Raw genomic sequence first — 7,757 nt, forward strand, 5'->3', positions numbered from 1 at the left:
ACCTCATTCAAATATATCATTTAAGACTTGTGTTTCCGTATTAATTTTCTGTTTTGATGATCTTTCCGTTGGTGTGAGTGGGGTGTTAAAGTCTCCTACTATTATTGTGTTACAGTCGATTTCTCCTTTTATGTCTGTTAATGTTTGCCTTCTGTATTGAGGTGCTCCTATGTTGAGCACATAGATATTTACAATTGTTATGTCTTCCTCTTGGATTAATCCCTTGATCATTATGTAGTATCCTTCCTTATCTCTTGTTATCTTCTTTATTTTAAGGTCTATTTTTTCTGATATGAAAACTTCTACTCCAGCTTTCTTTTGCTTCAAATTTGCATGGAATATATTTTCCATCCTCTCACTTTCAGTCTATATGTGTCTTTAGGTCTGAAGTAGGTTTCTTGTAGACAGCATATATATTCGGGTCTTGTTTTTGTATCTATTCAGCCAGTCTGTGTCTTTTGGTTGGAGCATTTAATCCATTTACATTTAAAGTAAGGACAGGGAGGCCTGGCGTGCTGCGATTCATGGGGTCACAAAGAGTCGGACATGACTGAGCAACTGATCTGATCTGATTGATACATATGTTCCTGTTGCCATTTTCTTAATTGTTTGGGGTTGATTTTGTAGATCTTTTTTCTTCTCTTGTATTTCTTGACCAAATAAGTCACTTTCACATTTGTTGTAAAGCTGGTTTGGTGGTACTGAATTCTCTTAACTTCTGCTTGTTTGAAAGCTTTTTATTTCTCCATCAATTTTGAATGAGATCTTTGCAGGGTACTATAATCTTGATTATAGATTTTTCCCTTTTAGTACTTTAAATATATCCTGCCATTCCCTTCTGGCCTGCAGAGTTTCTGTTGAAAGGTCAGCTGTTAAGCATATGGGATTTCTCTTGTATGTTACTTGTTGCTTTTCCCTTGCTGCTTTTAGTATTCTTCCTTTGTGTTTAGTCTTTGTTAGTTTGATTAGTATGTTTCTTGGTGTTTCTCCTTGGGTTTATTCTGTATGGGACTCTTTGTGCCTCTTGGACTGATTGACTATTTCTTTTTCCATGTTGGGGAAATTTTCAACTATAATCTCTTCAAAAAGTTTCTCATACCCTTTCTTTTTCTCTTCTTCTTCTGGGACCCCTATAATTTGAATGTTGGTGCATTTGGTATTGTCCCAGAGGTCTCTGAGACTATCCTCAGTTCTTTTCATTCTTTTTACTTTATTCTGCTCTTCAGAAGTTATTGCCACCATTTTATCTTCCAGCTCACTGATTCGTTCTTCTGCTTCAGATATTCCACTATTGATTCCTTCTAGACTATTTTTAATTTCAGTAATTGTGTTGTTTGTATGTTTGTTTCTTAATTCTTCTAGATCTTTGTTAATTGACCCTTGCATTTTCTCCATTTTGTTTTCAAGGCTTTTGATCATCTTTACTGTTATTATTCTGAATTCTTTTTCAAGTAGTTTGCCTATTTCCTCTTCATTTATTTGGACTTCTGTGTTTCTAGTTTTTTCCTTCATTTGTGTAGTATTTGTCTGCCTTTTCATTATTTTTTTTTTAACTTATTGTGTTTGAAGTCTCCTTTTCCCAGACTTCAAGGTTGAATTCTTTCTTCTTTTTGGTTTCTGCTTTCCTAAGGTTGGTCCAGTGGTTTGTGTAAGCTTCATATAGGGTGAGATTTGTGCTGAGTTTTTGTTTGTTTTTCCTCTGATTGGCAAGGCTGAGTGAGGTGGTAATCCTGTTTGCTGATGATTGGGTTTGTATTTTTGTTTTGTTTGTTGTTTAGATGAGACGTACTGCACAGAATGCTACTGGTGGTTGGGTGATGCTGGGTCTTGTATTCAAGTGGTTTCCTTTGTGTGAGTTCTCACTACTTGATACTCCCTAGAAGGCAATGGCACCCCACTCCAGTATTCTTGCCTGGAAAATCCCATGGGTGGAGGAGCCTGGTGGGCTGTAGTCCATGGGGTCGCTAGGAGTCGGACACGACTGATACAACTGAGTGACTTCACCTTCGCTTTTCACTTTCATGCATTGGAGGAGGAGGTGGCAACCAACTCCAGTGTTCTTGCCTGGAGAATCCCAGGGACGGGGGAGCCTGGTGGCCTGCCGTCTCTGGGGTCACACAGAGTCGAACAGGACTGAAGCGACTTAGCAGCAGCAGCAGCGGCATTACTTCTCTGCTTGTCTAGGACCTTGGAGTCAGTGCTCCCACTCCAAAGGCTCAGAGCTTTATTGCTCTCCAAAGACCAGCCTAGGTCCAATCTACCAAAAGGAATTTTACCCAGAATGAAAGGGCCTTTACTTGAGTTCCAGAAGCCAGTGTAGAAGAACACAACAGAGATCTTTGACTCAGTGGAAACTCGGTATTGCCTGCCACATGGACAGGGCTCCTTGGGTTGCAACAGGTGACTAGAGGGTCTCCCCTGTAGTTTCTTAACTGGTCACCTTATCTTCAGTCTAGCAGTTCTTTATCCAACATTTGCATTGTTTTCAATAATACTTTTCCAAAATAAATATTATTTCCTTGCTCTGACCCTTTTTTTAATGCTTGCTCCCTCCCAGTTAAGATTGAACTCTTCAGTATTCATGGAAGGGATTCAAAAATCTATTTTCTGTATTCATTTTCCAACATATAAGTATTTTAACTTGTATTTGGACCCACTATGAAGAGGAAAATTTAAATAAATCTCTAAGAATACATTTTGGCCCTACAAAGTTCTGTTGATGTGGACTTTTATTTCCCCAAACTTACTATGAATGTCACAACTCTGTCTCTCAAGCTGAAATGCTTCCATAACCCCAATCAAAATCCAACCACCCTTCAAAGTTCAGCTCGAATATCACTTTTTCTTAAATGTTACCTGATTCCCCCAGTTGGAATCAGTTAGTCCCTGGTCTGTATTCGCCTGACCTTTTCTGTATTCTTTTCGTTTTGATCTTATTTCATTCTGTTTCATATTATAGTTAGCCATGTAGAAAGGGTGTAAGACAAGAGCTCCAAATGTACATTCACTCCCAATTTTCAATTTATCAAGAAATAAAAAGATGGATTTATCAGATTCCAGTTACATGAAGATCCAAAGAGTCTGCTTAAACGAGCAGTGACTGAGACCTTTGAACAAGTCCAGGGTCAAGCAAATCTAGTTACCTATGAGGGGTGTGGTCTTCAGATGAACCTGAGTGAACGGTGTGGAGGTGGTAAGACTCAGTCTTGAGGTAGCAGCAGATACGCACCAGGGACAAACCGGAAAGATCCATAATAAGTGGTACCAGTTCCCAATACCTGGGTTTAGAAACCTCAGGAGAAAAATTTAAGAAACTGAACTTAAGAAAGGATTTTTATCTCTAAGGCATTGCAATGATGCTATTTGGGAGCCAGTTAAGAGTTTTTTCATACGGTTTCCACAGCGGGAAGGATGGGGAAAGGGATAGTTAAGGAGTTTGGGATTGACATGTGCACACTTCTGTATTTAAAATGGATAACCAACATGTATCTACTGTAGAGGACATCGAACTCTTCTTAATGTTATGTGGTAGCCTGGATGGGAGGGAAGTTTGGGGGAGAATGAATACATGTATATGTATAGCTGAGGCCCTTTGCTGTCCATCCAAAACTATCACAATTGTTACTTGGCTATACTCCAACATAAAATAAAAAGTTTTTAAAAATTATTTCATTGGAGGGAATAAAGTTATTTCTTATTTCAGCTGAAGGTGAGAGTGATCAGGGATAAAAATAAAGTATTGAAAAGCATGAGGATATGGGCATGATATCCGAGGGAAGATGACAAACCCTGAATTGTGATTTGGTCTGTCTGTATGGGTGTCATGAGAGGCCTAGCAGCAAGTGTGTGAGCTCAGTGTATGAACAGGCACAGAGGAAAGGAAGTCAACAGACCATGTGTGACTGTGATCCTATGACATACCAGTAGCAGTGGCCTCTGACAAATTACAGAATTACTTTGGAATTAGAGAAACAACCTTTTATGGCTATAGGGGGACACCCTAACGTGACAAGAAACTTGAGTAAATCACTCCACCAGGGAAAGGGATTTGCATTTGAGTTTCACCTACTGCTCACTCCTATATTCCAAGACAGAAGAAACTGAATGTCAAGGGTTACAGTTGGAGACACTTCATAAATGTCCATTAAATAAATAATAAGGATGTCGTCATGTTCTGTGGAAGATCCCATTATCAGTTCTTGCAAAACAGTGTGTCTGGCAATTCCGCTTGTACCCTTAATTTTCTGTAGAGGGTTTCCCTGGTGACTCAGACGGTAAAGAATCCACCCATAATGCAGGAGACCTGTGTTTCATCCATGAGTTAGGGAGATCCCCTGGAGGATGGGATGGCAACTCACTGCAGTAGTCTTACCCAGAAAATTTCATGGACAGAGGAGCCTGGCGGGTTATAGTCCATGGGGTCACAAAGAGTTGGACTTGACTTAATGACTAACACTTTTAAAGACTTCCCTGGTGATCCAGTGGTTAAGACTCCACGCTTCCACTGCAGGCGAGACAGGTTATATCCCTGGTTGGGGAACAAAGATCCCATATGCCTCATGGTGCAACAACAAAAAAATTAAATTTGATATTTTGGGTTTCCCTGGTGGCTCAGATGGTGAAGAATCTGCCTGCAATGTAGGAGACCTGGGTTCAATCAGGAAGATCCCCTAGAGAAGGGAATGGCTATCCACTCCAGTATTTTTGCCTAGAGAGTCCCATGGACAGAGGAGCCTGGTGGGTTACAGTCCATGGGGTCTCAAAAAATCAGATATGACTGAGAAACTAACACTTTCACTCTCACTTTCAGCCACCTGTATCTTTACCTGCTGAACATGCCCCTTTCTCCTTCCTCAAGTAAATGCAGCTCTTCTTTGATGGACCTGATCCTCCGTGGCTCTAACTTTTGATATTAGTGAGGCTGCCAGTCTTGGGCATATGAATCAGGCTTGCCATTCAAATGGTTCAATTGTTTTAGCAACAGGGACTGGTAAGAAGGATTGACACAAGACTCAAACTTTGGTTAATCAGCGTTTTTCCATAGAAATGTCATATGCAGACACAGGGCCCCTATCTTTCCTCACAGTAACAAACCTACCATGTTAACAACATTGGAGCTGCTGCTCCCAGCCATGTTCACGATCATGTGGAGAAAAAGCCAGCATGGAGGAGAAGAGAATGAAGGCCAGCAAAGATAAGCTCAGAGATGTGTGTGTGTGTGTGTCTAAGAGAGAGAGAGGCAGAAAGAAAATTTTTATTAGGAAAATAGTAATTCCATTTTTCAGTGTACATTGTCTTCATTAAACATTTTCCTGCTGTTTAAACAAAAATTATTTTTTTTAAGTCAGAAGAAAACGCAAACGTATGTAATAAAACACATATTGGGAGGACACATGTGAATGTTTATCATCCTTTAGCTGATCTAGCCTCTCCAGACTTGCCTGTTTTAGACTGTTTATTTCCACTCTGTCACCATGTGTGACAGTAATGAAGATTCTGGCTTCATAGTCCATATGCTAGAAGCTGCATTGTTTTCAGTAACACTCTGGGACCCCACTGTAAATATTTAAAGCATGTCAAGCTTGTTATCTACAAAGGAGATTCTGGGTAAGAACTGAGCTCTAAAGCTCTCCTAGAACATTAGCGAGGGGTGAGAGAGTCATTATAAATCCATAAAGCTTTGTAAAATTCAGGCTGATTTCTTATTTTAGAAGTTGTCTTTGATTTTTATCATATATCTTTCTTTGTATATCCTGTTTCTGACTCAATAGCCTTGCTTAATATTTCTAAAGAAGATCATCACACTGATTCTTAAAATCAAAGAACTTAAGGAAGAGGAATTTTAAAAAACCAACAACTAGGGGCAAAAACTAAGCAAAGAATAAAATGTTAAGGAAAAGTAAAATCAAAATTGTCATGAACCACCAACAGACTTGAAAGTTGAATTATTCAAAGCGGCACATTTTCTGGATTCCAGCTCTATGCTGCAAGAATTGGAAACAGAAAACAGGGGCATTGTTATATACTTTTCACTGCCAGCCTTCTGCTGCCACCACAAAGCACCCCAGTTCCTGTCCTGACTGCCAGTCGGCAGAACCTTGCATGGAAATTAACAAGCAGAGTCCCTGGTTTTGTTTTTAAGTGATACAGATTCACCTTTAGCTTTCTTCAGAAAGCCTACTCCATCCAAAATTTTACCCACCAAATTTGTCTAATAATCTATCAGGGAAGACTTGCTTTAATCATTTGCTTTAACATTGGGCACAAATGCAAATATAAAGACTGAATATAACAAGGCAGTTAATTTTCAAAAAGTGGATACTGTTCCTATCATTTTTCTCCAACTTGTGATCTTTAAATCGACATTGCCAGCATTTATCCTAAGATCATATAAGTAATAGACCATCTCCAACTTTATTACAAATTTTTTGCCTCCCAACTCCATATATTTTTTTATAATTAAGACTTCAACAAAACACTGCAGTCATTCTTTTTATTCTTCCCTTCTTTTCAAATAAACATTAAAAAGTAAATTTTTTTACCTTCACTTCCATAGGACTATTCACGGGATTTATTTCTTCATGAAAGCAGAGTAGTCTCTGTGTGGTTTGAAGAGCCTTGCCCACAATACTTTTTTTTAATTCTCTTCTCAGACTACTTTATGTTAAGTCCTGCATCTCTGGAAAGCCATGGTAAGGCTGTTGAACAATGCCTGAAAGGAAAAAAGGAACAGAGAAAGCTGGAGTATATTAGTCACTGTCTTGGAAGGGCAGACTCAAAAAGGTAGTGTCATGGCAATGCCCAGCAAAGGAACACCTGAAAAGATGTAGCAAAGGAGAGGTGAATTTTGTTGCAGACTTAGGTGATGTTTTAAGTCAACTTTTTCACTCTCCTCTTTCACTTTCATCAAGAGGTTCTCTAGTTCTTCTTCGCTTTCTGCCATAAGGGTGGTGTCATCTGCATATTTGAGGTTATTGGTATTTCTCCTGGCAATCTTGATTCCAGCTTGTGCTTCATCCATCCTGGCATTTCGCAAGATGTACTCTGCATAGAAGTTAAATAAGCAGGGTGACAATATACAGTCTTGACATACTCCTTTCCCAATTTGGAACCAGTCTGTTGTTCCATGTCCAGTTCTAACTTTTGCTTCTTGACCTGCATACACATTTCTCAGGAGGCAAGTCAGGTGGTCTGGTATTTCCATCTCTTGAAGAATTTTTCATCATTTGTGGTGATCCACACAAAGACTTTGGCATAGTCAATAAAGCAGAAGTAGACATTTTTTGGAACTTTCTTGCTTTTTCAGTGATCCAATGGATGTTGGCAATTTGATCTCAGGTTCCTCTGCCTTTTCTAATCCACCTTGAACATCTGGAAGTTCGTGGTTCATGTACTGTTGAAGCCTAGTTTGAAGAATTTTGAGCACTATTTTGCTAGCATGTGAGGTGAGTGCAGTTGTGCGGTAGTTTGAGCATTCTTTGATATTGCCTTTCTTTGGGATTGAAATGAACACTGACCTTTTCCAGTCCTGTGGCCACTGCTGAGTTTTCCAAATTTGATGCTTTTGAACTGTGGTTTTGGAGAAGACTCTTGAGAGATACTTGGACTGCAAGGAAATCTAACCAGTCCATCCTAAAGGAAATCAGTCCTGAATATTCATTGGAAGGAATGATGCTGAAGCTGAAACTCCAATACTTTGGCCACCTGATGTGAAGAACTGGCTCATTGGAAAAGACCCTGATGCTGGGAAAGATTGA

This window comes from Bos indicus x Bos taurus, chromosome 5 (genome assembly GCF_003369695.1).
Source record: "Bos indicus x Bos taurus breed Angus x Brahman F1 hybrid chromosome 5, Bos_hybrid_MaternalHap_v2.0, whole genome shotgun sequence".
Taxonomy (NCBI): domain Eukaryota; kingdom Metazoa; phylum Chordata; class Mammalia; order Artiodactyla; family Bovidae; genus Bos; species Bos indicus x Bos taurus.